General features: G+C 36.8%; 1 long non-coding RNA gene across 3 annotated transcripts in view; it reads left to right on the top strand.

Moving 5' to 3' along the window:
* The window catches only part of LOC130708196 (uncharacterized), a 269,377-nt gene that overhangs the window by 12,746 nt on the left and 241,400 nt on the right, over positions 1-15,231 (top strand). For all 3 annotated transcript variants that reach the window (XR_009008285.1, XR_009008283.1, XR_009008284.1), the window contains exon 2: positions 14,125-14,209. This is a non-coding gene — a long non-coding RNA (uncharacterized LOC130708196). The remainder of the gene's footprint in view (positions 1-14,124; positions 14,210-15,231) is intronic.

Below are 15,231 nucleotides of genomic sequence, written 5' to 3'. Positions count from 1 at the left end.
TTCTGGTTCACTCCATTCCTCCAAAAAGGAGGCTCCCCCTAGGAGCACAGGAAGACTTACTGCGCGGAAACATGAACAACATAAGAGGTCGGTCGTTACGTCTTACACGAATTATTACAAGAAAAAATAGAATAATGAGCAAAGTAACGTTCCCAAAGGCATTCAAGATAAAAACTGTAGCCCAAATATTTATAATAAAGTTAAAGAACTTCCACATCCGGATGTGTTTTCCCTATTCCTCCTGCTAAGTACAACTAAAAACCTTGGACTTAACATATTTTATAAACATAAAAAGCCAGTGATAGAAAAAAAAAAGGCAGACTTGCTAGGGAACTTGGGACTTGAGGCATGATATGGTGGTGAGCTCTTGGGTTTTCTTTCTGCCTCATATATCTCAGAATTAAATCTGAAAAGTCAGCAACCTAGAAATGCCAGTGACTATAGACAAAGTCCTATAAAAGCAGTATATTTCTACCCAAACGACCAGGAAATGGGGCAGCCTAGGAAATCAGAAAACTTTCAGATATTAACTGCTCTGCTGCAGTCAAATACCATACAAAAACTGTGGCCCCACTGCTACCCATGCCAGCAAAGGCTGAGTGGAGAACCTAGAGTTTTATTTTTAAAAGGCTATAACAGTGTGGTCCATCAATTTCACCAGAGTGGTGTCAGAGAAGTAGGGAATTTTATCCTTTCAATCTTGTAAGAAGGCCTTGCACTGTCAGTGGACACCTCATGGGAACCTGGAACTCCACCTCATTACTTACAGTAATGAGGAGGCCTGCCCTCACCATAGCAGGTATCAATTGAGGCTAAGTGGGAACCTAGGCTTCTACCTCTGTGTAGAAGAAATGAGGCAGCACCACGTTTCCCTTCCCTTCCAGAACAGTTTTAGGGAAAGTCAGCTAAAACAGAAGATTTAATAGTGTGCATTCTCCTAACATAATAGAAAATGTCCAAGTTCTTAATTCACAGTCACTCATCATACCAAGAACCAGGAAGTTCTCACGCTGAATGAAAAAGACAATCAATAGATGCAAATACCAAGATGACAAAGCTGTTAGATGGCCTGACAAAGATTTCAAAGCAGCTGTGATAAAAATGCTCAAATAAGAAATTATAAACATGCTTGAAACAAATGGAAAAGTAGAGATCCTCAGCAAAGAAATAGAAGATATAAAGGAGAATCACACAGAAAAATTTTAACTGAAGAATACAATAACCGAAAAATACAATAAAAATACAATAAATACAATAATTTTAACTGAAAAATACAAGTTAAAATACAGTAAAATTTTAACTGAAAAATTTTAACTGAAAAATACAATAACAATACAAAAATACAAAACAAAAAGTTCAGGGGATGGACTCAAAGCAGAATGGATATGACAGAGGAAAGAATCAGTGAACTGGAAGATAGAAAAATATAAATAACCCAATCTGAACAGAAGAGATAAAGTAAACTATCTTTTTTCCAACTTTACTGAGGTATGATTCATAATTAAAAATTGTATATATTTAAGGTGTACAATGTGGTGTGGTATGTTGATATAAGTACCTTCTGTAATGATTACAAGTAAATTTCTCAGTACTAAAAAAAAAAAAAATTGAAGCACCAGAGAAAAATTGCAAGCAATGGTGGATTTCTTTTCGGAAACAATGCATCTCAAAAGGAAGTAGCACAATATTATCAGATGCTGAAAGAAAAGAACTGCCAGCCCAGAATCCCAAACCTCACACAAATATCATTCAGGAATAAAGGGGAAATCAAGACATTCTCAGGTGAAAGAAAACTAAGGTAATTTTTCACCAGCAGATCTATCCTAAAATGTAAGTTCTCTAAACAGAAACAATGTGATAAAAGAAGAAACCTTAGAAAATCTGGAAGGGAATAACAGCACAGTAAATTAAAACATGGGTAAGTAAAACAGGCTTTCCTTCTGCTCATAAATTTTCCAAATTATCTATGAAGGTTGAAACAAAAATTACAACACTTGTGGTTCTAAATGGATGTAGAGGAATTATTTAAGGCAATTATATTATCAATGAAGGAGGGTAAAGGGACATAAAGGATGGTAAGGTATCCATGCTTCAGACAAACTGGTAACATGATGACACCTGTAAATTGTGATTATATAGAGTATATAATTATATATGTATATATATTTAATATACTATCTAGATAATGCCTCTGGATAATTACATTATCTAGGTATATAATGTAATATCTAGAGCAACCACTAAAAAAGCTATACAAAGAGGTACTAAAAATGTATAGATGATTCAAAATGGATTCTAAAAAATGTACATGTAACCCACAGGAAGGCAGACAAAAGAAAATAGAGAGGAAAAAAAACCGCCCAAAACAGAGAGAATAAACAGTAAATTTAAATGGCAGATTTAAGCCCTAGCAGTAATTACATTAAATGTAAATGGTCTAAATATAACAATTAAAAGACAAAGATGGGCAGCTTGGATTATAAACTATATTCTATCTATAAGAGATTCACTTCAATCATAACCACATAGGCAGGTTGAAAGTAAAAAGATAGGAAAGGTATATCATTCAAATATTAATCAAAAGAAAGCGCTAGTTGCTATATTAATATCAGATAAAGTTGACTTTAGAACAAAGAAAACCACCAGAGACAGAAAAGTATATTATATAATGATAAACAGCTCAATTCACCAAGAATACCTAGCAATCCTAAATGTATATGTACTTATTAACAAAGCTGCAATATATATGAAACCAAAACTGATATAAATGAAAGGAGAAATAGACAAATCTATAATTATATTTGGAGACTTTAAAAACCCTCTCTCAACAATTATTAGAAATACTAGACAGAAAATCAGCAAGAATATATAAGAACTCAGCTACACAACTGACCAACAGGATCTAATTGATATTTGTTTAACAGTATACCCTCAAACAGTAAAATACATGTTCTGGGCCATAAAATAAGCCTTAACACATTTAAAAGAATTGAAATTATACAGAATGTGTTTTCTAGCTACAATGGAATCAACCTAGAAATCAGTAATAGAAAGAATGGGAAAGTCTCCAAACATTTGGAAATTATACAACACACTTTTAACTTATCCATGGATCAAGGAGGAAGTCTCAAGGGAAATAAAAAATAATGTTTAACTGAATGAAAATGAAAATTGTGGCAAAGAGCTAAAACAGTACTGAGAGAAGAATTTATGTCTTTAAATACATACATAAGAGAAGGGGACATCTCATATAAATAACCTAGGCTTTCACCTTAATACATTGTAAGAATAATAGTGATATAAACTCAAAGCAAGCAGAAAGAATAAAATAATAAAGAGCATAAATAAAAAAATTAAAAACAAAAGAGTAGAGGAAAATTAGTGTAAGAAAGGGTTGATTTTTTACAAAGACCAATAAAATTAACAAGCCAGTAACAATACTACCAAAGAGGTAGTGAAACAGGGACTATTACTACAGACTGAGCAGATATCAAAAAGATAGTAAGGGAGATATTGAAAACAAACTTACAGTTACCAAAGGGGAAACGTGGGTGTGTGTGTGTGGGGATAAATCAGAAGCTTGGGATGAACACACACACACACTACTGTATATAAGGTAGATAGCCAACAAGGACCTACTGTATAGCACAGGGAACTCTACTCAATATTCTGCGATAATCTATATGAGAAAAGAATCTAAAAGAAATGAATATGTGTATAAGTATAACTGAATCACTTTGCTGTACATCTGAAACTAACACAACATTGTAAATCAAATATACTCCAAAAACAAAACAAAACAAAAAACCCCAAAGGATAGTAAGGGAATGCCACAATAAACTCTACATGCATACATGTGATAACTCAGGTGAAATGAACTAACTCCTTAAAAAATATACAAACTACCACAACTCACCCAATTTGAAAAAGCTAATTTGTATAGGCTTTTAACTATTAAGGAAATAAAATCTGTAATTAAGAATCTTCCAAAAAGAAAATCTCTAAGCTATTGGAGAATCCAAACAAAAGTTTAAAAAAAGAATTAACACGAATTCTACACAGCCTTTTCCAAAAAATGGAAGAGAAGGGAATACTTCCTAATTCACTCTATGAAGCTACTATTTTCTTGATACTAAAAGCAGATGAAGATAGTACAAAAACAAGAAAAACCCAATATCCCTCATGAATATATTGCATGAATTATATAGCATGACCAAGTGGAGTTTATTCCAGGGAGGTAGGGCTGTTTCACTGTTTCAATCAGTGTAATCCACCGTATTAACAGTCTAAAGTAGAACAATCATATGGTCATATCAGTTGATGCAGAAAAGCATTTGACAAAATTTAACACCCATTCATTATAAAAACTCCAGAAAATGGGAATAGAAGGAGGACTTCCTGCACTTAAGCCTACAGGTAACATTATACATAATAGTAAAAGGCTGAATGCTTTCCTTCTAAGATCAGGAACAAGGCAAGGATGTTCATTCTTGCCACTTTTATTCAATATAGTACAGGAATTTCTGTGCAATAAGGCAACAAAAGGAAATAAAAGTCATACAAATTGGAAAGGAAGAAACAAAGCTCTCCCTATTTGCAGATGATATAATTGTATACATAGAAAATTGTAAAGAATCCACAAAAAAAGCCAAAAATGAAAACAAAAACGCTTTCCTAAAATTAATAATTTAGTTTAAAAAGATCACAGGATACAAGATAAACATACAAAAATCAACTCTATTCCTATATACTAGCAATGAACACATAGATACTGAACTTTAAAATACAATACTATGGGCTTCCCTTGTGGTGCAGTGGTTAGGAATCTGCCTGCCACATGGGACATGGGTTCGAGCCCTGGTCTGGGAAGATCCCACATGCCATGGAGCAACCAAGCCCATGTGCCACAACTACTGAGCCTGTGCTCTAGAGCCCGTGAGCCATGGCTACTGAGCCTGTGTGCCACAACTACTGAAGCCCGCATGCCTAGAGTCCATACTCCACAACAAGAGAAGCCACCGCAATGAGAAGCCTGAGCACCACAACGAAGAGTAGCCCCCACTCACCTAAACTAGAGAAAGCCCGTGCGCAGGAACGAAGACCCAATGCAGCCAAAAATAAAATAAATAAAAAATAAATATATTAAAAAAAAGACAGTGCCATTGCAGTTGCTCAGAAAAAAAATACCAAACCACTTTGCACCCACCAAGATGGCTAAAATAAAACAGATAATAACAAGTGTTGGGAGTATGTGGAAAAATCGAAACCTCTTTCATTGCTGGTGTGAATGTAAAATGGTTCAGCCATTTTTGAAAGCAGTCTGGCAGTTCTTCAAAAGGCTAAACATAGAGTTACCATATGATCCAGCAATTTCACTTCCAAGGAAATGAAAAATAGGTTTCACACAAAAACTTTTATATCAATGTTTTTAGCAGCATTATTCATAATATCTCGAAAGTGGAAATAATCCATTCAAATATCCGTCAACTGATGAATAGATAAATAAAACGTGGTGTGTCCATACAATAGAATCTTATTTGGCAATAAAAAGAATGAAAGACTGATACATGCTACAAAATGGATGAAACTTGAAAACACTGAAACCTTAAAACACAGATAATTTGCCTCTCTGGGGTATTGATGCCCTTGTTGATGAGCCCCAGGTCTTCCTCTCTCTTCCTTTTCCAGGAAGGCCTGGCCAGATCATGGCCTCCTTGAGCCTCTGGCCAGAAGGCCAATATCCACCATTGCATCTCAGCATAGCGGTCAAAGCATCCTCCAGAGTTCTTCCTGGCCTGAGGCCTGGGATGTCCCTCCCACTCACAGCGGTCCTAGATGAGATGCTCTCTGGCTACTGCTTCGAGGGCCTCATCTGTCCAGTGGTGGACGTTGCCAGGCCTTCCCTATCCTCTGGCTTTACTGATTCTATCATCTCATTTCTAGGTTCTTTTATTTATATTGCCTTTTCACATTGTGTACAACCTTCTTACTTTTTATAATTTGATTTGAAATATTACATTCTAATTTTCATCAGTTTTGTGTGGTAATATCTTTTTGGTATGTTTTCATAGAAAATTTGTTCCAGTGTCTATTCTCACTTTTCTTACAGTAGCTATATATATCCAAAATCTTTTCTGTTGCTCATTTGTGTGAATTAGTTTTCCTGGATTTTAAAATAATAATGTACATTATTTTAATAATAATTAAAATATTTTTAATAATAATTAAAAATAATGTGAATTTGTTGTTTGTATGAAGTGTAAAAAGATATAAGCTAGTACTTTCTGAGATCTCTCAATTCTGTTCTCATCTGGGCTTTTACTTGTTCTTTTATTTGCTTCTATTGCCTCTGTCCTGTTTAATTTGGAACTTATTCTCATCTATTTGTCCTCAGTGCAGGACCTTGTCCTGGAAGGGAACTATTACTAGTTAGATTTTAGAGTTCATAAGACTTGGTCTATACCATCCCCTTCAGGTCCCATGCATAATCACTTGCAAGTGTGAAAACTTTTTCCACTTCAACTGTTTTGCTCAAATTGTACACCATGTTTTCCAGCGTGCATCTGTTGTCTCTTTTGGTTTTCCTGCTGCCAAGTCTGGTAGATGTCTAAGTGACTCCCCTGCTTCCCCTAGCACACGTGTTCATACACATTAAGTTTCATAGATATGGGTGGTTTGCCTCCACCCACTAGTATTTTGAGAGTTGTGAGATACCTTTTCATCTAGTTTTAATTTACCTGCTGCCCATTTAGTTTTGCTATCTAGTGGACTCATCTCTTTTTATGGATGGGTTTTGGTGAGAATAAAAACTATGCTTCTACTGCTACTGCTACCTTTCAGAATCCTCTCAAAATGGAATTCCTGATCATTCACCCCAAACCAGTCTTTACCAAATTTTCTCCATATCAGTAAATGGCATAACTAATCAGTCACTTACACAAGCCAAAAACTAAAGTGTCATCAAGGATACATCCTTTCCTTTCATCCTTCATATCTAATCCATCAACAAATCCTGTTCATTGTATCTCCAAGGTACATATTAAATTTATTAATTCTGTTTCATCTTCACTATCATCACTCAAGTCCAAAATGCTGTCATCTTCCCAGATTCCTATAATATTCTCTTTATTGGCCTCCCTGTTTACACTCTTCTCCTTCTATAAGAGCCAGCGTGATCTTTTAAGATTATAATTTCCTGTTTTAAATGGCTTTTCTGTTTAAAATGGTTTTTAATAAAATTTCAATAGAATAAAATCTTTCAATAGCATAAAGTCCCAGCTCCTTCCAGGTCCATAAAGTCTGTATATAATAGGATCCTTTCCTGATTTTCCAAACCTCATCTCTCTCCTATCTTCTCACTATTCTCTATCCAGAGCAGTATCATTTCAAAGCTAAATAAGTGATTCATAGAAAGGCAGAAATTATAGAAGTAAAAGTCTGATGACCTCGATGAGGTAGAAGAACAAGTTAATTACAATAGTATATAACAACTTTGTTCCTATATAGTTCTGATGCCTCTCCCTCATTTGTGCTATTATCATCATAGACATTACATCTTTACACTGTGTGCCCCTCAACACAGATTTGTAATAATTGCTTTATACAGTTTTCTTTTAATCATATAGGAGAAAAAAGAGTGACAAACAAAACATACACTTACAATTTTATATTTATCTATGTAACTACTTTTACCAGTGATCTTTCTTTTTTCATGTAGATTTGGATTACTCTCTAGTGACTTTTAATTTAGCCTGAAAGAGTCTCTTTAGTATTTTTTGTAGGACAGGTTTGCAAGTGATTAATTCACTTAGCTTTTGTTTATCTGGAAATGTCCAAATTTCTCCAGTTTTGAAGGATAATTTTGCTGGGTATAGAATTCTTGGTTGAGAGTCTTTCTTTGAGTACTTTAAATATGCTATTCCCACTGCCTTCTGGAGGTTTCTGATGAGAAATTGGCTGTTAGTCTTGCTGGAATCACTTTTATGTGATGAGTCACCTCTCTCTTGCTGTTTTCAAGATTCTCTCTTTGTCTTTCTCTTTGAATAATTTGATTATGATTTGTCTAGGTGTGGATCTTGTTGAGTTTATTCTGCTTGGATTTCATTGAGCTTTTATATGCAGATTAACTTTTCTCCATCAAATTTGGGAGGTTTTTTGCCATTAATTTTTCAAATGATCTTTCTGACCCTCTCTTTTTCTTCTCTCCTTCCTGGACTCCTAATACAAAGTGCTGGTATACTTGATATTGTCTCATAGGTCTCAGGGGCTCTGTTCATTTTTTCCTCATTTTTTTCTTCCCATTCTTCATACTGAATAATTTCAATCAACCTATCTTCAGGTTTGCTGATTCTTTCTTTCTCTTGGTCAAATTTGCTGCTGAGTCACATTAGTAAATGTTTCATTTCATTTATTGTATTCTCAACTCTGAAATTTCTGTGTGTGTGCTTAAAATAATTTCTCTTTATTGATATCCTGTATTTGATAAGTTATTATTCTTATACTTCCCTTTTGTTATCTAGGCATGGTTTCCTTTCATTGTGTAAACATATTTATTAAAATAGATTCTTTAAATTCTTTGTCTAGTAGTTCCAATGTCTGGTCTTCCTCAGGGACAGTTTCTGTTTATTGATTTTTTTTCCTGGGTATGGACCATGCTTTCTTATTTCTTTTCATGTCTAGTAGTTTTTATTGAAAACTGGACATTTAAAAGAATATAATGTGACAACTCTAGAAATCAGATTCTCTTCCCTCCCCAGGGTTGCTGTTTGCCTAGTATATTTTCTGAATTAATTCTTTGTTGAGTGTTGTCAGTAAAGCCTATATTTGGTTAGCTTAGTAGTCAGCTAATGATTGGATGGAAATTTTCTTAAACACCTGTAATCAATACCTCCCTGTCTTGCGGAAGGGTCCTGTGTGTGTGTTGGAGCAAACCTTCAACACTCAGTTAGGCAGTTAATAATTTTGCCTTCTTACTCGTGCAGAGCCTCAAGGTCAGCCCACAGTGAGAACTTAGAGCCTTCTCAGATCTTTCCTGAGCATGTGCACAGCCCTGGACATGTACATAGCCTATGCTTCATGTGGGCTTCCAGATTCCCAGAAATGTGTTGGAGCTTCTTAATACCCCTGTGGGCATCTCATTCCCCAGCCTTTCTTTTTAAAAATTTTGGTTCGCTTATCGTTTACTCCAACTGTTATCCACTGCCTCATGCAGCCATGAAGTTAATTAATTGCCTCTAGTTGTTTTTACAAATTCTCCTGGGGAAATAGCTTTTGCACTGAGTGAGCTCTGAGTCAGGTAAAAAACCACAGCCTTGAATATAGCATTTTCCACGGAACCATAAGGCAGGTGGAATAATGACATTGATCTGGGAAAGAGGCTTTGAAGGAGCTCCACTACCATTCTTCCCACTCTGGTGGTTATCAGGCTTTTAGTTTACACTGTGACTGCAGGCTGTTGGTTTTCACCATGATTGCTTTGGTTTTTTAAAGCTATCTCAGAACTGCAGAGTAGAGGATCAGAATAGGACAAGTGAAAATGCCACAGAGCTTTCTTTTTTTAACCAGAATTCAGCCTTTTTCCTTGAATAAATGCTCCCTGCATTGCTGAAACCTTTGGCTTATTTCCAGAGTTCTGAAGAATTTGATTCTGACAATGTTTTCTATTTTTTTCTTTAAAGATTTTTTTTGATGTGGACCATTTTTTAAAAAGATTTATTTATTATTTACTTATTTATTTTATTTATTTTTGGCTGTGTCAGTTCTTAGTTGTGGCACATGGGATCTTCGTTGGGGCATGCGGGATCTTTTGTTGCAGTGTGTGGGCTCTTTGTTGTGACATGCGGATTTCTCTCTAGTTGTTGCATGTGGGTTTTCTCTTCTTTAGTTGTGGTGCACAGGATCCAGGGCACGTGGGCTCTGTAGTTGTGGCACATGGGTTCCAAAGTGGGTAGGCTCTGTAGTTTGCGGCACACAGGCTCTTTAGTTGAGGTGCACGAGCTTAGTTGCCCCATGGCATGTGGGATCTCAGTTCCCCGACCAGGGATCGAACCCACATCCCCTGCATTATAAGGCAGATTCTTTACCACTGGACCACCAGGGAAGCCCCTGCTTTCTATTTTTATCATTGATTTTATGGGGGAGAGAATTTTATGAGGTCCTAACTCTGTAATTATCAGAATCATCTCTAAAGATCTGATGATGATTATAATCATCTCTAAAGATCTTATCATGTGACTATATAACATGCTCCAACTGGTATTTATTTGAAAACATATTTAGAATATGTTACATTCCCTAAGCCTGGAATTTTTCCAGCTGATTCTTTAAGTTAAGGAGTCAGAAAAGCTTAGTTCTTGGGAAGTGTGTGCTATGTCCATAATGACCAATAAAATGTAGAAGACTAGTGAGAGAAATTGAATATTTTTATTTAGTTTTCAAAAATAAAGTGAATGAATGTCTGGAATATTTAATGCAGTTCTGGTTTCCATACATTAAGAAATCAAGCAGAGATATGCATATAATATAAAAAATAGCAAGCAGAGATATGCATACAATATAAAATTAAAGTTAAGACAAGTTTGTCTTCTAGACAAATTAAAAAGACAAAGGCTGCAGAAAAGAAAATTTATCTTTGATTAATAAATTTATGGAAGTTGTTTTCTCAAGGGCTAATAGAGGTGAAATTTATCATATTAAAATTTTGCTGCCTTTTACTCTCATTGTTTCAGAAAACTTGACAGAGCAGTAGAAATTAATTAAAATTTAAAAAATGATGCTTACCTGAATGTAAAATATGGCAAAATTTAGATCTAACAGGATTTAACCCAGTTCAAACCTTTGTCCCTCATACTGTAGCAGATTTAGAGATTATAGTTTGATACATTGTTCCATTCAGAGGAACCATGATTTGACCATGACCAAAAGCATGTTCTTCCATTAGCAGGCCAGAAGTTTATGTGTTATACACTGAATAAAAATTAGAAATTATTTTATTGCTAATTGAAAGGAGATATCAAATCCTAGGTCCAATACTTTAGGTCCAAGACCCCTGACAAGATTTGAATTTGACCACGAATCATGGAAATTGCAATGTTTTGAGTCTGACTCTTAAAGCTCTAAATTGGTTTTGGTGGTTGAAACTGAATTTTGGCATTTTGATTTAATTTTGATCAGGTTATTTCCTGTGGTTACTCTTATTGTATGTGTGTATGTATTATGTAGGTGTGCATTTTGAGAGAAAAAAATGGAGAGATTTTTAAGTTTTGATTTTTTGTCACGAACAATTAGGACCTTCAACGTAAAGTTCTAAAATAAATCAGTGTCAGCATAAAAGATGAAAATATAATAGGGTACATGAATTTACTTATATTGTGCTCAGGGTGTATTTTGTTGAATTATGCATTAAAAAGTAAAACATAAAGCAGACTACACTGTGTATGATGCCTGCCACTTGGAGGGTTAGGGCACCATTCTAGGGGAGATATACTGGTAGCATAGAAAAGGCTGGTGGTAATAAGGACATGAAGTGGATGGATGAAACGTGTTTAAGAAAGTGAAAAACCAACATTTATAATTTCTTTTTTCCCCACGTAATATAATTCACTTCACCTAGATTGCAAACTTTTTTGGCTTTAAACATCTATTCCATTCCAATAAAATGAACTTTCTTTCCTGTTGGTCTTCCTCAGAATAAATACTGTGTTCTCTTCATAGATATTTGAAAATACTTCTAAAATATCTTAGGGAAAAAGTCTTAACATGGGGGTCTTTATACTAAAACTAAAACAAAAGCATTTTCATTTGGACTATACACGGTTTAAAAAAATTGAATTAGTTGTCAACCTTTATATGTAGGGAGCGTCTTCACATGAAAATACAGATTTTTAGTTTTCCTTGAAAATGTGGGTACTTGACCAGATGGCTTCTCTTAGCATGAAGCAGCCCACTGAGGTTGACCAGCCTGAAGACCACGTGCTCTCCAGACTCCCTTGATCCTACCTGACAGTTTCACTCATTTTACAGGACACATTTCTGCTCCCCCTGGAGGCACTTAAGTTTGCAACTTATGCCCAAATGTTAAACAAAACCCCCTCTATAGGTAGTTTATAAGTAGTAAGAATACTACTTATTAGTTTGGATCAAGAGTGGTCAAACAGCTTTATATCATTAGTGTTTGTTCTATAAAGATGGTGAAGCTATAAAATGTTTCCTTTATGTCTCTGGGCCACTTGAAGTTGGGAGGTCCAGGTATGTGAGTCAGGAGAAGGGGAGGAGAAGGAAAGAAGGAAGAGAAGTGGTAATAGAAGAATATATACAAGCTTTTGGAGACATGGGGAGCTCAGAACTGACCTAAGTGGCTCCAGAGTATGGCATTTAAAAGCCATCTTGCAAACTAGAGATTAGGAGAGGAGGAAACTTGACAGACGTTGTTGATTGGAAGCTTTGGGTTCATAAAAATGAGAGACATATCGAGGAAAATTTCTGTATCTGAGTGAGTTTTTCGTGGTTGGGGATTTTTATAACTGGGGATAAAGCCATTTTGTTACCAAGTCCAAGCTTGCTCTGCTCGCCGCATCACAGGCCAATACACTGGGAGACAAGGTGTAGAGGCAAGGAATACGACGTTATTAGGAAAGCTGGCAGACTGAGAAGATGGCAGACTAGTGTCTCAAAAGAACCATCTTATCAGGGTTTGGATGCCAGTTTCTTTTATAGAACAGAGAGGGGGAGGAGATGAGGAAGTAAAGTAAAAAGACCATAAGTTTTGTAAATATCCCCTGGAATGGCCAGCGTTGGGGAGGGGGTGTGTTAATTTCTTCTTTCTTGCAGCCATCTCTAGGTGGACAGGGTCAGGATGCTTCCCTGAACAAAGGCACTTTGGTTTAACATTCAGGCAGAGGGGCAGGGTTCCCTGAAGCAGGCCGTTATGTATAGACAGTATCATTTTAGTGAACAAAAGCAGCGGAAAGCAAAGATTAAAGTAAAAGAAACAGATCCAACATGTAGTCAGATTTGGCTCTTCCCTGTTACATTACAATTTTACCTTTATTTGAGGGGTACACTTGGGGCCCAGTAAGAAAAAAAAAGGAGAGAAGGAATTCTAATTTGTACTTCTCTATCAGGAGAGAAGGAATTCTAATTTATATTTCAGAGATAGAAAAGATCCTTGCTTCCTCCTTTCCTCCCCACCTCCCTCTCTCCCTCCCTCCTCCCTTCCTTCTCTTCCTTGTTCCTTTTCTTTTTCTTTCTCTCAAACAATTTATTGAGCATATGCTGTCCTAGTGATGTACATAGCTCACTGTCATCCAAGGCAATATGTGTTTACTACTGTGATAGAGGCTCAAAGTGCACTAGGAGAGGGCCTGGGCTCAACTGGGGAAGGTACTGTGATGTGAAAAGAGAAAGGGGTTTGGAGTCAGATATATCTGGATGACATTTAGATTCCACAACTCCCTCGCTCTATAGCCTTTAATGAGTTATCTCCAAATCCTACTTTCCTCATCTGTTAACTTGGAGCGTTGGTATTAACTGGGCACTTACCATATACTAAGTACAGATGTGTATTATTTTAGTTGATCCTTACCAGAGCACCATGAGAAAGACAGTTATTATTCTGTCTTTTACTGATGAAATGGAGGCAGACTTTCTGTCCCTTTTCCAAGGTCACACAGCTGTTTTATTATCATTAAGATATGGTAAGGCCGTAGATAGATGGAATAGATCAGATCAGAAGATGACTGCCATTGAAAAGGAAGTTTGTTATACTCACAGGTCCCAAGAGGAAGGGACACACCATGGCAGGGGTGGAGTGGTGGGGCACTGGAGTCGGTCAGGAGACAGAGGGAGAGGGGGAAACTGGGCAAGAGCCTTTATTGTGATTTCCATGGGAAGGACCAGGAGAGACAGATGAAGCAGGCTTAGGATAGGCTAATTTGAATAATTCCAGTAGGCTCTGGGGTCTGTGTGCTGTCCCTAGTTGCCTTGGTACCTAGCCCTGTGGTGAGCAGGGCAGGCAGATAGTGGCCTGGAGTGTGAGAGTCCAATAAAGGAGGTGGTTAAGAGTGTGGGCTGTGAGTGTTTGGTTTACATTTGAAAAACATGCATTTCTTTTTTTACTATCTCCAGGAACTGGATAACCTTGGGAGGGGCAGTCCCTCCGCGGTCAGCAAGGCTCCAGATGTCAAAGCATCAGGATACAAAAAAATAAAAGGTAAGGTCAATACAATGGCTTGTCAATAAGTGATGAAGCTTGGATACTGATTTCTTGACTCAAGCCCAAGTCCTTAACATTCGTGGTAGGACGCATAGAAGAGCCCAGGTGAGGGATCTGAGGACATGACCCGTGGACCTAGAATTGGAAGCCAGTTCATTAATTATCATAATTTAGTTGAGCTGGTTTATTGCATGAGACCACTGCTCTGCCTCCTTGTATATACTGGGGTGGCCAAAAACTTCTTTTGGGTTTTCCATAACATCTTACAGAAAAACCCGAACGAATTTTTGGCCAACCCAATACACGAGCCTTCATGTACCTGAAGTAAATGTTCTGCCTGATAGACTGACAGAGCAAAGGAAGTGCTGCAGTGAGATTAGCAGAGGAGATAGCAGAGATTCATGAAAGGAAGACGGCCATGGTTATTATGACCTGGCTCAGTAGAGACAATGCCTCCCTCTCTCTTACAAGGAGTTTCAAAGTCACTAGTTACAGTAAAAGCTCGTGACTCTAAGCACCGTTTTGGACCCACTTTGTCAAAATTCCTTGGCTTGAAGGGATGTTTCTTGCCCTAAATGCTTCCTCTGAGGTCACCTCAGGCCTATTGTGGGTAGACTCAGTTTGAGAAGGGAAGGTGAGTAAGGCAGCAGGGAAGACGGCGCCATCTTGGTTGTACCCTGCAACAGCACTATTGTTCCCCTTAAGCCCCTCATTCTTTCCTTTATTACAGCAGCTGCACAGTCCAGGTTCATTTTCAGAGTCTCTGCCCCTTGGCCAGTTGTTGGAAATTTTACAGGATGCAGGAACTAAGGAGTGAGACCCCACCCTCAACAAAACTGCTCGTGCTTTTCCAAATTCAGGAGAGATCACCCCAGAGTTAGTTTGTAGGGAAAAATAACTGTAGCAGAACCTGTTTTTCATCTACTCAACAAATTAATTGCCTCTTTACACATGTAGTTCTGAAATGTTTACCAATATATGGCATTCCTGAAATTTCACAAGCTCTCTTTCAATAGTAC

Source organism: Balaenoptera acutorostrata, chromosome 5, assembly GCF_949987535.1.
Source record: "Balaenoptera acutorostrata chromosome 5, mBalAcu1.1, whole genome shotgun sequence".
Lineage (NCBI taxonomy): Eukaryota > Metazoa > Chordata > Mammalia > Artiodactyla > Balaenopteridae > Balaenoptera > Balaenoptera acutorostrata.
The sequence above is the reverse complement of the archived record's forward strand: the minus strand, read 5'-3'. Positions and strand labels throughout refer to the sequence as shown.